Below are 21,484 nucleotides of genomic sequence, written 5' to 3'. Positions count from 1 at the left end.
TTAACTCCAATTCCAAAAAAGACGGTTGTGAGATTTAATATCCGAACAGACAAACCATTGTTGTAAAATTTAAATCAGTTTGACTTTATAACTCGCATATGAGAGGAACTGAACTGATTATATGAACTCATGCATAAGCATCTCACATTTATCCTGTCTGTTACCAGAAGGTGGAGTCTTCATAGTGGTTATAATGCCTTTCTTACTCCTAATATTAGGTTTATTTACAGTCAGTACTTGCATAAAAAGTATGGTAAAGGTAAAAAAATCATTGCTCCTATTTAGGTGATATATGGTTCAGACAGAATTGATTCATGCTTTTATAATGTTTACTCCAAAATTTGCTCTTACCATCTAAATGTAGCAGCAGAAATGGAGATTCGTCAGGCCAAAGAACCTTTCCCCAATTGTCTATTGTACAACATTGATGCTTTATTTTTTATTTGTCAGAGTTGTCACTGACTGGTGTGCTTTTCCCCTTGCTGCTGTATTCAAGATAAGAGGTTTTGTGTGTTCAAAGATGCTCTTCTGCTGATCTCAGTTTTAACAAAGAGATTATTTGAGTCACTGTTCATTCAATCAGTCTGTTCATTCTCTGACCTCTGGCATCAACAAAGTTGGGTATTTCTGACAGCGTTTTTTCAAACTATTATTTGTAAGATAGTAGTGTGTAATAGATCAGCAGTTTCTCAAATACTCAGACCAGCTTGTCTAGCACCACCAACTTGTCTAGAACAATCACTTCTGAGGGATAGTTCACCCAAAAATAAAAATTTACTCTAAATTTACTCACCTTCAAGTGGTTACAAAACTTCATAAGAAACAAATCCTAATAGGTGTACAAGAGGGTGCAAAATAAATTAATATTATCAAATTATAATTTTAAATATATGTTAATAGTAGCTAATGGTGATATTTTTTGTACTGTCTAGATCAGGGGTGTCCAAACTCTGTCCACGAAGGTCGGTGTTCTGCAGATTTTAGCTCCAACTTGCCACACCACACCTGCACAGATGTTTCTAGAAAGCCTGGTTAGAGCTTGATTAGCTAGTCCAGGTGGGTCTAATTGGGGTTGAAACTAAACTTAGTAGAACACAAGCCCTAGGGAACCGAGTTTGGGAACCCCTGGTCTAGATTATTTGTACAGTGAAATTGTTTTTTGATAATCTGCTGATTTGATTTTATACGGTAAGTCCAGAGCACCAAGTTGTAATGGGACATCCAATAATGGCCAAATGGGACAGAGATAACATTTGCACAATATTTGCTTAAATGTCATTTTTACTCAAAAATGACAGTTCTTTAACCATTTACTCAGACTTCATTTGTTTTTAATTTTTCTCTTTTTTTAAACACAAAAGAAGATGTTTTTGAAGAAAGCTAAAGACGTAACCATCGTCTTAGTATTTGATTTTCCTTCAATGGTCACCAGTTTTCAGCCTTCTTCTTTAGTGTTCAACAGAGTCAAGAAACTCATAAAGATTTGGAACCACTTATTTGTATACAGTAAATATAATATTGTATAATATTATTTAATATTATAAAATAATATCTAAACATAATTTGTTGGTGAAGTATAAGTGTATTTCAAAAGTGTAATTCAACCATACAGTATATTCATTAAACAACCTGATTTACTGGAAAAATCATTTGACACCAAATAAAAGAAACTTTGTTTATTTTACTTTGCAAAAATTGCTCAGAAAAACAACAACAAAAAAACTGAAAATAAAAGAATACTGACTGCATTATAGTCAGTTATTATTTTATATTAACATTTTGGAACAAAGGGCAAAGAAGTTATTTTTCCTATACCAGACATCACCTTTACTCTCAATAACAAAATCAGTGAAAGAGGTTACAGTCTTTTTTTAATATAGCAAACAAAATATAGTCTTTGTTTACACCAGGGGTGCTCAACCATCTTCCTGTAGATCTACCTTCCTACAGAATTCAGCTCTAATTAGGACCTGGAGCAGCACTTGATAATTACAGGCAGGTATGTTTGATCAGGGTTGCAACTGAAATCTGCAGGAAGGTAGATGTCCAGGAACAGGATTAAGCACCCCTGGTTTACACTCTTAAAACTAAGGATTAAAAAATGTCCATTTCACAGTGATGTATCAAACTTTTTGGTTGTTCTGAAAAGAGAATTTGTTTTATTATTGTAAAACAATAGAACATTTTGTCATAATAAATAACCTTTTGTTTATATAAATGTTAAATTTTCACAATCAATGCCAATAAAGAACAATTTCCTAAGTGTGGGTTACAGACCATAATTTGCTGCGCTCTTGTTGCTTTTAGCTGTGAGGTTGTTTAGCCAAAATGTTGTTGTGTTAACCTTTTTATAAATTATTAATTTGGTTATTCATTCATTTTCCTTTTCCTCCTTTCCCTTGCTTAGTCTCTATTTCAGAGGTCACCACAGTGGAATGAACCAACAACTGTTCCAGCATATGATTTATGCAGCAGATGCCCTGTCAGCCAGAACCCAGTATTGGGAAACACCTATACACACTCATTCTCACACACACACTCATACACGATGGCCAATTTAGTTTATTCAATTGACCTAAAGTGCATGTCTTTGGACTGTGGGGGAAACCGTTACACACGAAGGAAACCCACTCGAACACGGGGAGAACATGGACCCTCCACACAGAAATGCAAACTGGCAGGATCTCAAACCAGTGTCTTTCTTGCTGTGAGGCGACAGTGCTAACCACTGAGCTACCATGCAACCTAGTTTGGTTATTTCAATTTTATTTTAAAAATATCACAAATCTAGAAAATACTGTCTTTTAACTCCTAAAGTTTGAAATGTTTAGACCATAGGTCTCAAACTCAATTCCTGGAGGGAAAACACTGCTGATCCAAATAACTGAGGTGTTCAAAAAGAATCTTGAACACCTTGATTAGTTGCATCAGACCTATGGCTTAGAGCAAGGGGTGTCCAAACTCAATCCTGGAGGGCCAGTGTCCTGGAGAGTTTAGCTCCAACAATAACCAGCTAATTCAGTGCTGCGTTCCAATCCGCATACTATCCGTCCTAAATAGTATTTGAAAATAGAATTAGTATGCCCTAAACCATAGTATGTTTAAAAGAGCATGCCAGAGGTTCCCAGATGGTTTGCTATTTCCAGTAAAGAATTTAAGTGTCGAACCGTCCATACTAGGCGGGGCAATGGCGCAGTAGGTTCATTCCGCTGTGGCGACCCTGGATTAATAAAGGGACTAAGCCGACAAGAAAATGAATGAATGAACCGTCCATACTCTAACAGCTGATATTGCCCACAATACATTGCGTGTTGGACGTGAATTCGATTAGAGCTACAAACGCGTGTGAAAAGTGTAAATAAACTACAAACATGATGGACGCGCGAGATCAACAGTTAAATAGAGAGGCTTTAGTAAAAATGTTTACATGACTGTTAGTCAATATCTAGCCCACTGGAAAATATTTAAATCGCATTATCTGTATTGTATTTCATCTGCAACAGCAGTACTGAACTTATATAAAGACACGTTTGGACGTCAAAATATCTGAATGCATAATTACCCAAAGACCTGAGGAGATTTGTCTGCATAAAAGAGTCGTGAATGGGAGATTAACCTGCTGCTGCTTCTCCAATAAGGTAGGAAATTAAATACAACAGAAATGTGGATGGTGTGTGGAAGATTGACAGGGGCATAACTAAACAACACAACAATCTTTTAGAGGAAGTAGTATGTCCCAAAGCTTGCATACTCATCTGTTGCACACACGAAAGTATAAACTTGTCGTTCACAAAAAAGTACATACTTTTAGGGTGTAGTATAAGTATGTGAATTGAGTGAATTGAGACGCAGCACAGCTCTTACTAAATATACTAAATATACACCTCCTGGCACATGTGTTGAAGCAAGTTGAAGCTAAACTCAGCAGGACACATCGTTATTAGCCTGAATTGGCATTATGGCTGCAGATTTTTTCTTTCATTCCCATCCATAAAAGTGCTGGTGAACATTCTTGATTCCACTCCATTAAAAATCTTTAACCAAATTCAGTCTGCAGAATCAGTCTCATCCTTCATCATCATTCCCTTTATAAAATATATCCTTCATTTCATTTACACATGTAAACAAAGAGATTCAGCTGTAATCCATTGCACACTTTGCAGTTTAATAAAACTACTCTCCTTCGTCTTCTTCTATGCTGATTATAATGCCTTCATCTTCAGTATCTGGCTCAGCCTGAGGTTGGAGATTGATGGGATAAAAAATTTCATCGTATGCAATTTGCCCATGAAGGCCTCTCGGGTTCTCCACGCACTGCACTGAAAGCTGGAAATGCATAATAATTAGTAATGAATCCAAATTCAATTTGAGTAATGAAAATACCTGTATGATCCAAGACTTCCTCTTTTTACCTGTACAGTAGATTCAGAAGTGCCTTCTGAAAACTCTTCTTTGTTGTTCACATACCGGACAGAAACCTCAAAAGAAAGGTACAAATTCATTTGTAATGCTCAATAGGCTCTTGTAATAGGTCTAATAACTTCTTGTACTCTGCCTTTTTCCACAGAATATAATCGAAAAGGTACACAAGCTGTCATTGGGGACGACATTGTGGCTCAGTGGTAAGCAGTCACAGCAAGAAGGTTACTTATTCGAGTCCCGTCTGGGTCAGTTGGCGTTTCGGTGTGGAGTTTGTATGTTCTCCCTGTGTGGTGTGGGTTTCCTTTGGGTGCTCCCCCACAGTCCAAAGACATGCGCTATAGGTGAATTGAATAAAAACTAAATTGGCCGCAGTGTATGTGTGTAAATGAAATCGTGGGAAGGGAAATGGAAGGGCATCCTCTGTGTAAAACATATGCTGGATAGGTTGGCGGTTCATTCTGCTGTGGCGACCCCTGATGAATAAAGGAATTAAGCTAAAATAAAATGAACGCATGAATCTGTCCCTGGGGCAGTACCTCCTAAAGAAGTACACATTTGACCACTTTTGAAAGGGTTCATATTGGTAGCCCAAAGGTATATTTTAGTATAGGTTAGTACTTACTGTAGGTACATATTCATAGTTTATAACAAAATCAAAAGGTGTATTATCATACAGTTTAATCACGAATGTGTTATTAAGTTTAAAAACGTAGCCTTTGAAATGAGAACACCTCAGTGCAAAACTATGTACCTTTGTTTTTGAGAGTGTACTGTATATCTGATTTACAAAGCTTGAGTAAATACGCCAGGGCTCTCTTTTAGTCTTTAATCGGACTAACAATAGTAAACACACAAGCAGACTGTTAATGCAATATTACATTTGTAAAGGCCTATCTCTGACAATATGTATTATTTACTTACTCCAGATGTCTTTCCGTGATCAACACTGGCTTCAGAATGCATATCTCCACCGCTTTCTTCTCTCTCGGTCTGCAACACACCCAAGAGTCATTTAAAGATGTTTTCTTACTAACTGTAACTTAAATAAAAATAATTCGCTTTTTCGGATATTGGTAAAAAATAAAAATAATAGGATATTGGTAAAAAGGCTAAGGTCAGAACATGCTAATGTAAACTATTTGTTCACGCATGCTGCTGCACATTTGCTTAGTGCTGTTATTGCGAGTCATTTTGTGGTAGAAATTTCTAAAGGTAAGTTGATTCTGTTAGCTATAAACATCACTGCAGGCAATTATTGTGGTTTTCTTTAGTTAATCTAATAAGTAATCACATACCATTGTCTCAGTGACGGACTTGTCGAAGACCCAAATAAAACAATTGTTGAACGGTTAAGATGTGTTTGGAATTAAAACGTGGAGGTTTGCAACTCTAGTCCTAGCTTAATACCAATCCTTGGTAAGTCTGAATTATTTAAATCAAATTAAAGCCCGATTTTCTTAAAGCCTCAGTCCCTGTTTCTTTTGTTCTTTGAATGTGTGCAAAGGCGGTAAAAGTTGATCTCGTGATTCTTGGAGTCATCATGACCTCATGTCCGGGCTTATGATATGTGATGCCGGAAATGCGAGTTCCTAGTTCAGATCCATTTTAAAGATTTGAATCGTACAATTCTTTGTTGTTAAAGCTCATCAAATCTGTATGTTTCAGTGCCAACGGATAGTCAAATTGTACTTCTACTGGTCTCTAGGACAACAACCTACCAACAGTACCTGACAGCAACTTAACAAACCCTGCTGAAATGCATAAAAGTGGCAACACCATAGCCAAAAACATACATTTATTAACTTAAAAAGCTGCCACAATGCGTGTGACGTTTCAAGCACACTTGCTTCTGATGACGTTAATAAAGTTATAATTAAGTTTATAAGCGTATATTTTTAGAGCTTTGGTGTCGCAGCCTTTGTGAACTCTTAGCACTTTGTGTTTGGCTGAGCGCCCATTTAGACTAACGCACATGCTTTTGTGCATTTTATCAACTTAACAAACTGTTTTGTTACATTTTTGTTAGCCGGTTTAGATAAAAACATCTGCTAAATGAATTAATGTCAATCTAAATAGCTCTGACAGAACTGAAACTGTCTCGATGTTCCTCAGTGGACTCTCAGAAATAAAGGTACGCAAGCTGTCAATGGGGTGGTACCTTTTCAAAACGTACGCGTTTGTACCTAAAGGGTTCATATTGGTACCTTGAAAGTTTATATTAGTACCTAAAAATTTTAAGAGGAACACTTTTGTACTTTCTAGGTACTAATATGTACCCTTGAGGTCTTAATATGGACCTTTTAAGTACAAATTTGTACCTTTTTAAAAAAGGTACCACCCCAGTGACAGCTCGCGTACCTTTATTTTGGAGAGTGTGGAGTCATTTGTAAAAGAGTAAAAGATCAGTGACAAACCTTTAATATTTTCCTTTTCTTCAGTTAACCTTGTAGATCTTGGCTTTTCTTGATGCGTAATCCTCATTGTGGTTATCAGCAGTATATTGGAATGATGCCATTATTAATTCAGTGTGTAAATAATCCAAATAGAGAAATAAATATGGATTAATAAAATAATAGAAGAGGAAAATAAAGTAAATCAAAAGAAGACTGATTAGAGATGTTCCCTGTCTGACTGTCCAGAAAAGACTGACAAGATTCCTTCTTTCTAAATGATGGGTGAGCACACAGGACTCCTCCCAATTGTAATTTATTGGCATGAAGTTTATACAAGCTTCAACAAGACACTCAATAGCATCTGCTGTAATGATTTCGGTATGTCAATATTAGTAAAGTTAAAATTTCAGTTGAAATCAGAATGATTAGCCCACCTGTGATTTTTTTATTCATTTTTTTTTTCAAATATTTCCCACATAATGTTTAACAGAGCTAGGGAATTTTTACAGTATTTTCTATAATATATATATATTTTTATTCTGGCTAGTATAAAAGCAGTTTTTAATAAAAAAAATAAAATAAAAAAGACATTTTAAGGTCAATATTATTAGCCCTCTTAAGCAATATTTTAGTTTGATTGTCTACAGAACAAACCACTGTTATACAATGATTTGCCTAACTACCATAACCTGTCTAGTTAACCTCTCGTATTTTAAATAAAATATTCTGTACTGTCATCATGGCAAAGATAAAAGAAATCACTTATTAGAAATGAGTTATTATGTTTAGAAATGAGCTGAAAAATCTTCTCTCCGATTAGCAAAAATGACGGGAAAATATGAAAGATTTAAAATTTAACAGAAGGGCTATTAATTCTGACCCTAACTGTATATTGTGACGCCCTACCCAATGCCAGGTCAGCGTCGCCTTGGAGCACCATACACCTGCTGGTCATCAGTACCTGAACCCACTCAAGGCTGCTCTACTTAAGCAGCAGCAGAAGAAGAAGAGCTAGCTGAACTTGGACTCCACTGTGAGAAAGACTCATGCTTGTTTGTTGCTTCACAGAGATACCGTGTGATGACCGGCAAACACATTGCACACCCTGGAAGGAACACTCACCTCTCTACACTGAGCACCAGCACAGCACTTCCTGGATTTGTCTGCACGCCTGCATGGTATTCACTAACCTTTATTTGACCTTTCATTAAACAGACTCTGATAATTATCATTATACTTTAACATCTTGTGTACACATATTCATTCAAACAATGCCCGGATTCCCTACCGGTTGTCACAAGGGAGAATGAAAATATGAACACAAGATGTTTATTCCCAGAGGAGAATATTTTCCAGGGTGTGCAATGTGGCTCATGCTATAACAAGCAGTTACCGCAACTAACACAAGAAATCAAGAGTCAAAGACTCTAAAGAAAACACTGCACACCACAATGATAACTTCTGTAAATTACAGCTTTTTAATAAAACCATTAATAATATTACTAAGATTAATTCTCAATAAATGTAAGGATTTTTGCAGATGTCTGACAGAAGAAATAAAGTCAAACAGATCTTGCACTCTATGAATGTGGATGTAAATGAACTAGTGATAATCGAATGATGGTATTTTTTGCAAATATGACATCAGCGGCACAGTGGGTAGCAGTCAGTTGGCATTTTGTGTGGAGTTTGCATGTTCTGCCTGTGTACGTGTTGGTTTCCTCTGGGTTCTCCGGTTTCCCCCACAGTTCAAAAAATGCGCTATAGGTAGATTGGGTAAGCTAAATTGTTCGACGTGTATGTGTGTGAATGTATGTGAGCGTATGGGTGTTTCCCAACTTCCTGCAGAACTCAGCTCCAACCTTGATCAAGCACATCTAAGTAGGATCTGAAGGTGCACTTGGTAATTAAAGACAGGTGTGTTTGATCAAGGTTGCAGCTCATTTCTGCAGGAAGGTAGATCTCCAGGAACAGGGTTGGGCACCACTGCCAGACTGATTATTCTCTGGGAAAGGGCCCAGACATGTTTTTACAAAGCTTAATTGAACGCTTTGGGCTCCACAAATGCACTGTAATCTCTATAAATAATTGCCTCACAGACATCATAAATGTATCTTCATAAAGCTTCAAACAGTGGCGTAGCGGACGGGCCCGCAGGGCACGCACCGCGGGGGGGCCCCGCGTGATTAGGGGGCCCCACGTCGTCGCGATTTTCAATGATTGAAAATCCAGGAACCGCAATAATCAAACTCTTGGGAACAACTGTGGTCGGAACCAAAGTTCACAGAACTGTGTTCTCTGAACTCCTCTCAAGGTGGACTACTTCATTCTGATTGATTGCCGCCGAACCGCATCATAGCCAATGAAGACACGCCGCTGTTTCTCGCCCCCGGTTCTCGTTAAAAAATGAATGACTTCTGGCTACTTTGACGCTCTCGCCGCTTTCGGTTTGTGGTCGCTCCTCAGTTTGTGAAGGATTCCCCGCGTTGTCGCTCCACCCCGCCTCATTTCCCCACTCCTCAATTTGTGACATAGATATATACACTAGATATCGCATAAGGACCCTGAGCATGCGTCTATAGCGTCGCCACATTGGTACAGTGCTCCCAGGACAAATGTCATTCAACCGCACTAGTCAAGACAGTATTATTACGTGAAGATGCGGGACTTTAGCGCTGTCTACGAGTGTAGTAACGAGCAAACAAAAAAAACAAAGCACAAAGGCAGAACATTTCATAGGTAAGATTACGTTTTTTATGTTTTTGTTTGTTCTAAAATTTGTGCTAATCAGGTAACGTTATTGATGATAATACAGTCACTTATTGCATTCATCATAAGGCAAAGCAGCTCCAACTCGCACTAAACACTCGGCTTATGCTAGTTTTGTTGAATAAAATCAGCAAACAATGCAAAAGAAATATGACAACGAGATGCTGCGCTGCCAGAAACGTGTATTATTGTCAGCTAGTGAACGAGTCGTTCATTACGGAGATTATGAACACCTTCATCTGGGGCCCCCGTCGGGGATCCCTGCAGGGGGGCCTCCGCATTTTGCGCTACACCACTGGCTTCAAATATTAATTGAACACTTGAAAACAAAAGTTTTTAGGTTTTTTTATCTGTATGAAATTAACCAGATAAAGTCTGCCTTGTCTGAGCTGATGAATGACCTCCATTTAAATGCAACTCGCATAACAGCAATCACCTGAACAACCACAAACTTGAGAAAAAAAAAAAAAAGATTGCTGTAATTTTGGGAGGATATTTGGCAACAGGAATAAGTTGGAAATTACTTCAGAAGACTAACGTGAATGGATGTGCCATAGACCTTTTTCACACTTCCTGGTTCCAATAAGCTAAACATCGTCCCACAACATCCGGTTTCAATACGACGGAGCAAGAAAGAATGGCAGGGTCATCTCATCGCTGTGATTGCTGCGTTCCCGGCTGCTCCAACTCAAAAACGACATTCTTACTTTAATGACCACGATCTCCCGAAAGATGAAGGACAGAGAAAATCATGGATGACATTATTAGAGGGGTTGAAGGTCGTTTCAAGTTATATGCGGGAGTACGTTTGTATGCTGTATGCACTTCAAGATTATCATGTTTTATCAAAGACTGGTGGTCTTAGTTTTATTTTGATGAGTAATTATAATATAGACAAAACTCCAGTTAAGCTATCTGCCTTCTACAAACAAGTGCTCATCATGGCCATTCATCTATAAGCATGATTTCTCCCTACATTGTTGTTATTTTGGAATAATAGACAGTTCATACAAACGCAAATCTCTTTTTTTTAATTGGTTTGACAGCAAAATTATTTGTTCAGTCAGTTATATAATAAAGATGCTATACTTTTCTTACCATGAAGTCCTTTGTCATTACAAAATCTCAATAACCCAGCAAGTTTTCTACTGTTATTGGTTCAATTCCTTCAGAGATGTTATTCATTCATGTTATTTAGAGGTATTAATAAGACCATCCTTCTGATGCATCATCTTTTGATATTACTGAATCTTATGTTGGCAAATTTTGTTTTACTAAATACCAAGAGTAATGATAGAGCTATCCATACTCTTTTCCAAAAAGAAATCATTACTGTACCTTATATGCAATTTTATTGGATGCCTTTATTAAAGGGTGAATTAAAGAAAAGTGTGGCTGTTACCATAGAAATATCATGTTAGAAATAGAATTATAGATATATCCTATAAACTTATCCACAGGTTTTATCCAGCAAAACATTGTTTGCAAAAAAATTAAAAGTAAGATTGATGTAAATTGTATTTTTGTAATGAATATGAGGAGACGGTTTACACTTTTTTTGGCATTGTACATAGCTTATAGACCTTTTTCTTGGAACGCAAAATTACCCATTATGCTTTGCGTGTATGCGCAAGGAGAATGCGAAGAACTTCCGGACGGCAGCTGATGCATGTAAACAGTCACATTTGGACAGCTTTGAAACAATCGTTTTAATCTATTTTACCTGCTTTTATCCTCTTTGAACTATTACTGTTGTCCATCAGCACCATCTCCTGGACTGATCATTTAAAGAAATGCGATCTCATAGGATGGAAAACAGCTGCTGTGAGGCGTTTTCCCCTCGTTGTCAGACGGCATCTTCTGCCGTTTAAATTAAGTCTTGTCATTGGTAAAGTCAACATTTTCTCTTTATTTCAAATATATAACCAGCCCAAACAAATGTAATTCACCAAAATGTTTGACACACACACGAAAATATAGGCTAGTGTCATTTCAAAATGACAGAAAAACACAAACCGTGGTAAAAACAACACACGAAATAAAACACAAACGGCTCGCAATTAGAATGAACAGCAAATCAGCCAGCAGAGGATCAATAATAGACTTTTATTGGTCATTTTTGTAAATTGCACGACTTTCATACCTGTTAAGTTTCATACCAGTACTCTGGTTTTCTCTCTCTCTCTCTCTCTCTCTCTCTCTCTGCGCTGAGCTAACAGCTGACAGGCCGGGAACGCACAAACACACTATTTCTGACGGCAAACACGTGAACTACAATAGGAGAACGTTTTTCTCGTATTTCTTTATATTATAACGGCTTTAACAGATACATTTCTAAGTTGTGTGTCACAAAAACGCTCTGTTATCCATTAAAAACGTTATTAAAACCCATTTTCGGAGCGCAAATTACCAGTAGTACACGCTGTAAACGGAAGTTTTTCGCATTCTACCGGAAGACGCTGGTCGCTATGGCGCCCTCCATGCAGCAGCCATGAAAAAGGTCTATAGGGTGAGGTGCAAAATGTATTAATAACGATTCTTTTGTGTTCAAAACCTCTTTCATCATTATGGAAAAATGTACATTTGGGCTTTACTTGATTATCCTAATCTAGAGGAAAATAGTTTTATTTATTTCATTTGCTTATGTTGTTACAAAACTGTACATTCATAAATGTAAATTTACTATTAAGAAACTAGATTTTAAGGTATTGATGACTGAAATATGCTTGTATAATACCAGTATCAACTCTCTAAACGAAAGCCCGACCCACTCTACAATGTATTTCATTATTACATATGTTATATTACATTTTGTATATTTGAATTTTATTTATAATTACCCCCTTGCATGTATGTTTTTGTTTCGTAAAATGTTATTTGCTGTTCTTCAAATAAATAATAAAATTGAATATTATCCACGAGTAGGAGCTAACGTGTTTCCAGACTTGAGAAAACCTCACGCGCATTAAACAACCTGTAATGAATGGGGCTCCCGCATTGCCCGATAGCAACTCGCCTTTACAACTAACTCGCCATTCACTATATCTGACTCTGAATAAAAAGGAAGGAAGGGGTTAGCACAGTTTACAGAAAGGACAACTGACATAAAACTCATCCTGCTGGATGTTAAATAGCCAGGTTATCTTGCTTACGAATGGCTTGAATGAGCAGATCTTATGCTGTTGGCTGTGCACCTTGCTGGAACCTGACGTTGCAAACGCTGTAAGACACGTTTTCTGCACAAATTCTGCAAATCGGTATCATCTTTTAAATGCTGTTTTATTTAGGCAGTTTTACACATTCACCGAACAACATCTTCCTGTCCAAATTATAGCAAAGTTGACTGTGAGAAAGTCATCCGCTGTCCCGAGGCTGTCATGTCTCTGCGACTCCTATAGCGAACCCGGAATTATCGATACACTGCTTCGAAGGGCGCTTCCGGTGTTCAATTCCGCTGTGAAAAAGGTCTATTATTCAGAGGATGGTGTTTAGTTACATCATTTAATTGAAAGGATGACGTCTGATGTTTCCCCATTCTAATAGATAGGCACTTGCACTTGCAAAGATGGCTGCCAAATTAAATGCATTTATTCATTCATTCATTCATTTCTTGTCGGCTTAGTCCCTTTATTAATCCGAGGTCGCCACAGCATAATGAACCGGCAACTTATCCAGCATGTTTTTGACGCAGTGGATGCCCTTCCAGCTGCAACCCATCTCTAGGAAACATCCACACACACACACTCATTCAAACACACACACACTCATACACTACGGACAATTTAGAATACCTAATTCACCTGTACCGCATGTATTTGGACTGTAGGGGAAACCGAAGCACCCGGAGGAAATCCACACGAAAGCAGGGAGAACATGCAAACTCAATACAGAAACGCCAACTGAGCCGAGGCTCGAACCAGTTACCTTCTTGCTGTGAGGCGACAGCTCTACCTACAGCGTCACTGTGTCGCCCCAAATTAAATTACTTGCCTTAAAGGAACTTTGGTAAGACACACCTCAAATTCAAGCCGATGCCACACAAGCATTTCTGGCATGTTTAAAAATAATTGCAAGCTTGTGAGCTACTTGGCTCGTCTCCTATATTCCTCTCACTTGGTACAAGCCATGACCATGCAAGCATCAGCAACCATGCAGCTACTCCCAATAGAATAAAATCACACCAGGAATGCCCACCTTTAGACTGGCAACATACACACCATCATAAGCATCCAAAGTATCTTCAAAACAAAGACAACTATATGGAAATAAGTACAACATATATAGTTTTAAAGCCCAATACATATTTATAAGATTTTAAAGGTTAAATGGGACAAAAAAAAAAAACATCATCTGATTCACCTTTTCACATTCATATTTTTGTGCCCTTTATATTCATATTTGCACCTGTCACAATTTTATAAACATATATGTAACCTATTGTAAGGTTATAAGCACATAATATGAATCAGATGATTGTGCTATCAGTATCATATGTAAAGATGGGTGCTAGTGGAAGTAGTGCTGCTAGGCCTGTACATATTTCTGTGTTAAAAGTTCCAAGTGTATTGTACAGTCAACTTTTGTATAGTAATGTTAGTCATCATTTTAACACCAGGCATGCATTAAAAGGACATTTTTTGCTTCCCATTTCAAAAACTAATGCAAAGCAACGTACCGTGATGTATAGAGGAATGAAAATATGGAATGATTTGCCATCAGACATTACATGCTTTGTAACAAGTAAAATGAGGTTTAAAAAATCATTTAAAAAATATTTAATGGAACAATATTAAGTGGATTGTTGATTTGGATGTTATGTATGAATTTTGTATTTTAATGTTTTTATTAGTCTTTGTTGTTGTGTATTAATGTAATTTTGTGTTGTTCGATGGACCCCAGGAAGAATAGCCACTACCTTGGTAGTGGCTAATTGGGATCTTGATAAATAAATACAAATAAAAAATATGCTACATTTTTTGTATAATAATATAAATATAATATAAAAAAATAAAGTAAATAAAAAAACACAAATGTGTGTATTTTTATTTTTAAGCTGCCATCGTCGAGAGCAGCAGTTGAGTTCGCATCAGGGGCGGACTGGCCATCTGGCAGAGCGAGCAGTTTCTCGCTGGGCCGACGTACTTTTTGGACCAGGCTGATCATCTTCTTATGATCTGATCAGCCAATAAAATATAGCAGTCTATTGTATTTTTTATGCCTAATTATTGCTGATGCTGTGATCTGTGATGCTTTGAAAGCAAGGTGCTTTTTTCAGACAGACTGGCCCATGTGACAATCTGCAGCCCATTGGTTCTTTTCTGTATTGACATACACTCTTTGTGAGCTTGCAATATCGGTTTGTATTTGTCAAAATTGAGTCAAAGAGTTGAAGAAGAAGCACAAGGGAGGTTCAGAGAAATTGCAAGAAACACACTGTTTTCCGTCCACACTACACCGCTAAAAACGCACATCATGAGAACACACATACACACACACACACTCTATGCGCTGCAGCCAGACAGTGAGTGGGTGCTTTGACTACAAAACCCCAGGTGAGAGCAGTCCACGTCAGAGAGTTGATCAAAGATCTGCTGAATCTTTTCTCACTATAGTCGTTAAACGTGATATTTAATTCATCTTGTTGTCTCTATGACTCTTTGGTCTTTTGAATCTATTAGCTACTTGTCAGGTAACTCGTTTTGGCAAGATAAGTTAATATATGTAACCACGTACAGTGATCCTTCATTGTATAAATTTATTGTATGTCAATCTTTTGATTATTGAGTATTGATTATTAAAACATATTCAACAAAAGAGACCGGGTATATTTTATATTTTTCAAAGAAAATGAAAGGAGGCAGTGATGTTATAGGCTCTGTTTTGTTATAAATATGCATAAACAGTGAAGACAACGGTAATGTAAATATGTAGCTACAAGACGTCTCAACATTTCTGCTGGTTATTAAGTTGTAATATTGAAATGAAAATAGGCATTTCTTATCAAATGTTTTCATTTCATTGTTCCATTGTTGTAAAGTAGCCTACACTCTTCTCTTTAAAGATTTACCCATGCGTCAGCAGACAATTTTTGTTGTTTATTATTTAATATAGGCTGAGTGAATTGTTTATTGAATAAGCTAAGTTGGCTATAGTGTGTGTTTGAATAAGTCTGTATGGGTGTTTCCCAGTACTGGCCTGGAAGAGCATCCGCTGCATAAAACATATACTTAATAAGTTGGTGGTTCATTCCGCCGTGGTGACCCCTGATTAATAAAGGGACCTAGCCAAAGGAAAATGAATGAATGAAAAGTATATGTTTATAGAACCTAACAAAAAAAAAAATGCATGGACAGTATACAGAAATTAAATAAAGATCAATGACTGTATTTGTTTATTTATTTATTTATTTCATATATATGGCTTTTGTGCTTTTGTAAAATAGGAGTTGGTAAACATATTCAAGGACGTGCACAGATATGTAGCATTTTGTTTTTATGTAGTGGGCCGATTGTAGAGGGCAGATTTATCGTCCCAGTCCAGCCCTTGTTCGCATCACCGCACCATGGAACAGCCCCCTGCAGAAGACAAAACAAACTGTTTACTCATTTAATTCACTAGATATTAACTTGCTATTACCATGTTAAATCAGAATATTCACCTACCAGGTGGTGTTTGTTCATGGCGAACGTCTCCCTATCATATATTATGACTCCACCCACTCCTTCAGGTTTTTCACAACACTGGACAGAAGTCTAAACATACCAACTGATTTGTTAATGTCATAAAACTGTCAGCTTTATTTCAAACTAACACAAAATAAAGTTTTAATCTAATCTAAGACATTTTTTCCTTGTGTTGAAGATTTTGCTATTTAATCGCAGACAAACATTAATCAGTAAAATAATCTGAGACTAAATTTGATGTAATAAAATCGCTGTGAATAAGAAATAAGTAAAAATAAATAAATCTCTGATTGAATTAAAGGGTTATCTCACCCAAAAATGTCAAATTCCATTATTATCTACTCAACTTCATGCCAAAAAAACTATAAAAACTTTTGTTCAGCTATATTTTCCACATCACACTTAAAACACACGTACAAAGCAGACAACTGTGCACAATTCAATGCTTGTGCATTTGCTGGGACAGTCTTTCATTAATGCTGAAGGTACAGTACAACCAAACACCCCCTATTTCATTAACAGGGAGGAAATGGAAGCATGTAGTGTAAAGCTCCGTCTCTGCTTCTCTCTCACTGTGGACTCTTTGACCTGGTGGAGTGTCTGTGATTAAACAATTTCTTTCCTCTCTCGGTTAAAGCCATACTTGTGAATTTAAGCACCTCTATCAGAGAGAGGTCTATCAGCTGATAGATGTGAATTTCTTCTAAGTGTAAGAGTATCTGTGTAACTGCATTGATCGTCAGAGCCAATCACAGCCCTTTTTTGAGCATGACCAATCACTGGTGTTTAAGATCTGCTGACTCTAAAGACTAGGTCACATCAAGCCAACGGTCAAACACTGGGCTGTGCTACACACATCACTTCTCGTTTAGTTAACATTGGGGCTTGCTGGCCTGATTCAGCACGTAGAATCTGGGCCAGCTGTCGGTTGAAGAGAGCACTTTGACCAGGGCCGGAGCAAGCTGAACTGCCGCTCTAGGCAAAGGACGATTACTTCGCCCTCACCCGAAAGTGAAAACAGAAATGACTGGTTATCAAATTGAAGAGCGGGGGGGTTGGGGTATATGGGGTGCTGGGTCGCGGACATAACTAAGGGTGCGGGTGTTGAGCGAGGTGTCGCGGATGCCGTCCTCTCTATTCTGCCGCCCTGGTCGCGGATATATCTGAGGCGGCGGGTGGTGAGGGAGGTGTCGCGGACATAGCTGAGGACGCTGGTGTTAAGGGAGGTGTCGCGGACGCCGCCCTCCCTATTCTGCCGCCCCAGGCGGTCGCCTAGGTCGCCTTATGGACGCGCCGGCCCTGACTTTGACTGGTTATTTAGCAACGAATCAGAACACGAGTGTGACCTGGTGTAGTGACATAGCAAGAAAACAATTGAACCAAGAAGGATCACTAAGAGGCCGGCTGTAATTTTGCTAAATTAATCAAATATTTGCAAACAATATGAATTATTAGATTATCAGACGTATTTACTGGAGCTAATCCCTTTATGGTGAGTAAAAGTTAACAGTTAACTTAACGAGAAAACAGATGCCCCCCACTGAGCATAGACACGTCCTCTTGTGCAGGTGTAGGACCTGGTTTTCATTTCAGTTAGCTTTCGCCCATTTGGTGTGTTCACCAAATAAATGTGACAATAAAGTTGGGTTTCGTTGGTGCTAGTTGTTTGGTGTCGGCTTGGTATGTCCTGGCCCTAATGTAGGGGTTTTTCTGCAGATAATTGTTCATATGATGATGACACAAGAAATATTTTGACAATGTTATTGGTTTCTTTTCTGGACTTGGATGAGGGAGCTTACAGATTTAATCAAAGTTTTTTAATTTGTAACTCGGGATTAAAACAATAAAAGGGTGAGTAATTAATAATAGAATTTTCGTTTTTGGGTGAACTAATCACATAAAAAAGGAAAGTCTTCTGTGTTTCAAAAGAGAAAAGGATGAGGATGATGAAATCATTTTAATGTTGATGTGAACTAACTAAATTGACTCATTGGTATGACAGAAAGAAATGTAATTGTAGTTTATTTTTAATATTTGTCACTTGAAGTTTGTTTTACAAAATAAATAAATTGTTGGTTGTGATATAATTGAGATGTTTTAAGGTTTACACAACAGCAGGACTAATAAATTTGCTGTTTAATAAATTCATACATATGTTAATAGTGCAGCCATTTCGCTGACTTTCCTGAGAAGTATAAATATGTCTTAAACAAGCACTTTTATGGCAAAGACAAGCACCTTAATCTGATCCACTGGTTTGCGGGGGCAACATAGCTTTGAACCCTGAAAACAAATACAAAAACAAATGTAATCAGCAGGACGCAAAAGCATGATTTATAATATGGTTAAAACAAAGTTATTTATGAATTCATTTGTTCATTTTCTTTTCTGCTTCGTCCCTATATTAATCTGGGGTCGCCACCGTGGAATGAACTGCTAACTTATTCAGCATATGTTTTATGCAGCAGATGCCCTTCCAACTGCAACCCATCACTGGCAAACACTCATACACATATACACTACCGACAATTTAGCCTACCCAATTCACCTATAGTGCATGTGTTTGGACTGTGGGGGAAACCGAAAACACACATTAACACGGGGAGAACATGCAAACTCCACACAGAAACAGCAACTGACCCAGCTGAGGCTCAAACCAGCAACCTTCTTGCTGTGAGGCGAACGTGCTACCCACTGCACCACAGAGCAGCCCTTATTTCGGAATTCAAACTGAATATTTTATCCTGTCCAGAAAACTCAGACTGTTCAAGTAAAAATAAACTGCACACACTTTATTTCTATATGCATTTAAACCGAATGTTTTGGTCTACCGTGAAAACCCAAATTGAGCTAGTAAAATAGGTAATGTTAATGTTTGCAGCAGCGATCCCTATTAGGAATCAGGTCTTGAGGGTTTCTAACTTCTGACATCCAAACCATAACTTTAACCATCACACCACAAGTTGTACATACAGTAAATCACATAACGTATCGATGCAGCGTGTGCAGCAAAGTAATATTTCTAAACTAAACAGAATGTTGACAAGGCTTCACTAGGCCTTTACGTTATGCTGAGCTCGATGGATAATCAAAAGTAAAAAAAAAAGAATGAAGGCAATCAGCAAAATTTGCAGCTAAACAAAGACTGTAAATCTAAAATATTTCCAATTTAGTTCTTAAACACGTAACAACATACAACACAACCAATTACAGGAGCCACAGAGCTAACACTAGCATCCAAATAACTTTTGCTAAACCGGGACAAAGTACCGCTGTCATTGTTAAATACAAAATGATCATCTGTAATCGCTCAACAGTATCCATGCTTCAATACGAATAACAAAATCATAAAATGGGAAAAGTTAACCGTTTCAAGAGCAAATTTAAATACATACCATGCTTCCTGTCATTTAACAAACAAAGCAGCAAAGTACGGTGGCCGAATAAATTGCAGCGCGTTAAGCTCTCTCGGCCAGCGTAGCATTGCGTCATCTAGTGAAAGTCCTACATTGAAAATATATAAGTTTAACAAAAGGGTGACTAGCAAATAAAAATGTATTTTTAAAATTATTATTAAATATTCATATCTTCATGGACCTTTTTCAAGGGTTTCTCAGTGAAAGTCGTCATAACCAGGTAAACTTACAGCACAGTCAATAGGAAATTACAACAAATCTTTTTTTTTTCAATTCTATTTGCTAAAATAAAATAAAAACTCCACTATGGTGTAAGACTTTCAGAAAAAGCAAAAAAAAAAAAATAATTTAATAAATAAAAAAAAGTGTGTGACCAATAATGGCAACCAAAAAAAGAGAATAACGTCAAATTTACTTTCCCGCCCATAAACAATGCATTTCAAATGCCTCGCACAAGCTGTAATTAGTTTTTTTGTGTGATTTGATATAAAGATGATATAATACATCCGTAAATGCATATAAATGTTAATGTTTTCTTTTTTTATTACAAAATTAAAAACTTTCAAGGATTTAAGACACTCATTACTGTTAAATGCATCAGTCTTGTAAAAAGGATCTATAAGAGCTATATTAAATCACAGATGTATAAATTTAGTTTATAATAAATGCATATATTTAATTGTGACATCTACATATGATAATGAATATCATCAAAACTATTATGTATCTCTTTTTGTTCTGGAGAGCATCATCAGACACCACAGATGTTAGTTGTTTATTAGTAATTATAAAGTGGTCTTATCCTACATCCCTAATACTTACTATTAAATAAAACTATAGTAGTTTCTTGAGCTAAAAGTCTTGTTAAATAGTTTGAATAGTTAGGATTGTACCTTAAAATAGTAACCAGACCTCTACTAACAATATTGTAAATACGCAATTACTACATGCCTATTACACATTAATGACATGCCTATTACAGACTTTACAAAGAAATTAATTGCAATAAATCAAATAATTAATGTAATTTAAACAAACTTATCTGTTGCTCGCTGGTCACAATCCAATTACATCTTGTCTTGTCTGTTACAGTCATCAGAAAAGAGTTGCTCTTCTTAAGGTTCTTCTCAAATGATCTTGATGGGACTTGAGATTGTCGTTTCAACTGAATGATTCACATTCAAATTGATGGGTTCTGTGACGTGATGAGATGCAAAAATTAAACCCATTTGCAGAAAAGAACACCCACATGCAAATGAAAAACAAAATCCACTCACTTCCAAATAATCAAGGCGTTCAAGACTACTAAAGACTATAAAGCAGGTGTGAGTTGGAGGTGGTTGAATTTAAACTACACAGAGCTGTGGAGCTCCAGAAATTGAGTTTTAGACCATTGCTTATGGTTCGAATAAGAGGGAACTTTCTGTGTGACAAACGGATGAAAAAAAAAACAGGAAATGAACACAAAGGTTATGTGGTTTCAAAGAGATGGCATACTGTGACAAATCAGTTTTCCCCTAAAACATCACAAATACACATTTGAATACACAATCAGAAACATTTGACCAAACATTTTAAAGAGGACCTTTTCTTTCAGTAGATTCACTGAAGAGTATTGTATTAAATAGTCAAAATAGTGCTTTGTACTATTTACAACTTATTAGTGGTAATTTTTAGAGGATATGTTTAAATAATCTTTATGTTTGAATTAAATATATAAACTGACACTTTTTATTAAAGGTGTCTAACAAATATGGACAAGAGAAGTAATCAAACTCCAAAGTAACACAAGTAAATAAGA

At 36.9% G+C, this 21,484-nt stretch overlaps 2 long non-coding RNA genes across 3 annotated transcripts; both read right to left on the bottom strand.

Moving 5' to 3' along the window:
- Positions 1–1,663: 1,663 nt before the first annotated feature.
- On the bottom strand, positions 1,664–7,069 carry LOC137488842 (uncharacterized). Its single transcript, XR_012396864.1, has 5 exons — positions 6,837–7,069; positions 5,344–5,412; positions 4,413–4,478; positions 3,116–4,326; positions 1,664–2,595 (listed from the first exon to the last, which is right to left on the bottom strand). It is a non-coding gene; the product is annotated as an uncharacterized lncRNA (long non-coding RNA).
- An 8,898-nt stretch (positions 7,070–15,967) lies between these two features.
- On the bottom strand, positions 15,968–20,537 carry LOC108180815 (uncharacterized). 2 transcript variants are annotated; one of them, XR_012396862.1, is made up of 4 exons: positions 19,663–20,537; positions 18,506–18,550; positions 16,247–16,336; positions 15,968–16,159 (listed from the first exon to the last, which is right to left on the bottom strand). It is a non-coding gene; the product is annotated as an uncharacterized lncRNA (long non-coding RNA). The 2 variants fall into 2 exon arrangements; XR_001797094.4 differs by lacking the exon at positions 19,663–20,537 and having other exon boundaries at positions 18,506–19,525.
- Between the last annotated feature and the right edge of the window lie 947 nt (positions 20,538–21,484).

Source organism: Danio rerio, chromosome 21 (assembly GCF_049306965.1).
Source record: "Danio rerio strain Tuebingen ecotype United States chromosome 21, GRCz12tu, whole genome shotgun sequence".
In the NCBI taxonomy this organism is placed as follows: domain Eukaryota; kingdom Metazoa; phylum Chordata; class Actinopteri; order Cypriniformes; family Danionidae; genus Danio; species Danio rerio.
This window is presented reverse-complemented; position numbering and strand designations above follow the sequence as displayed.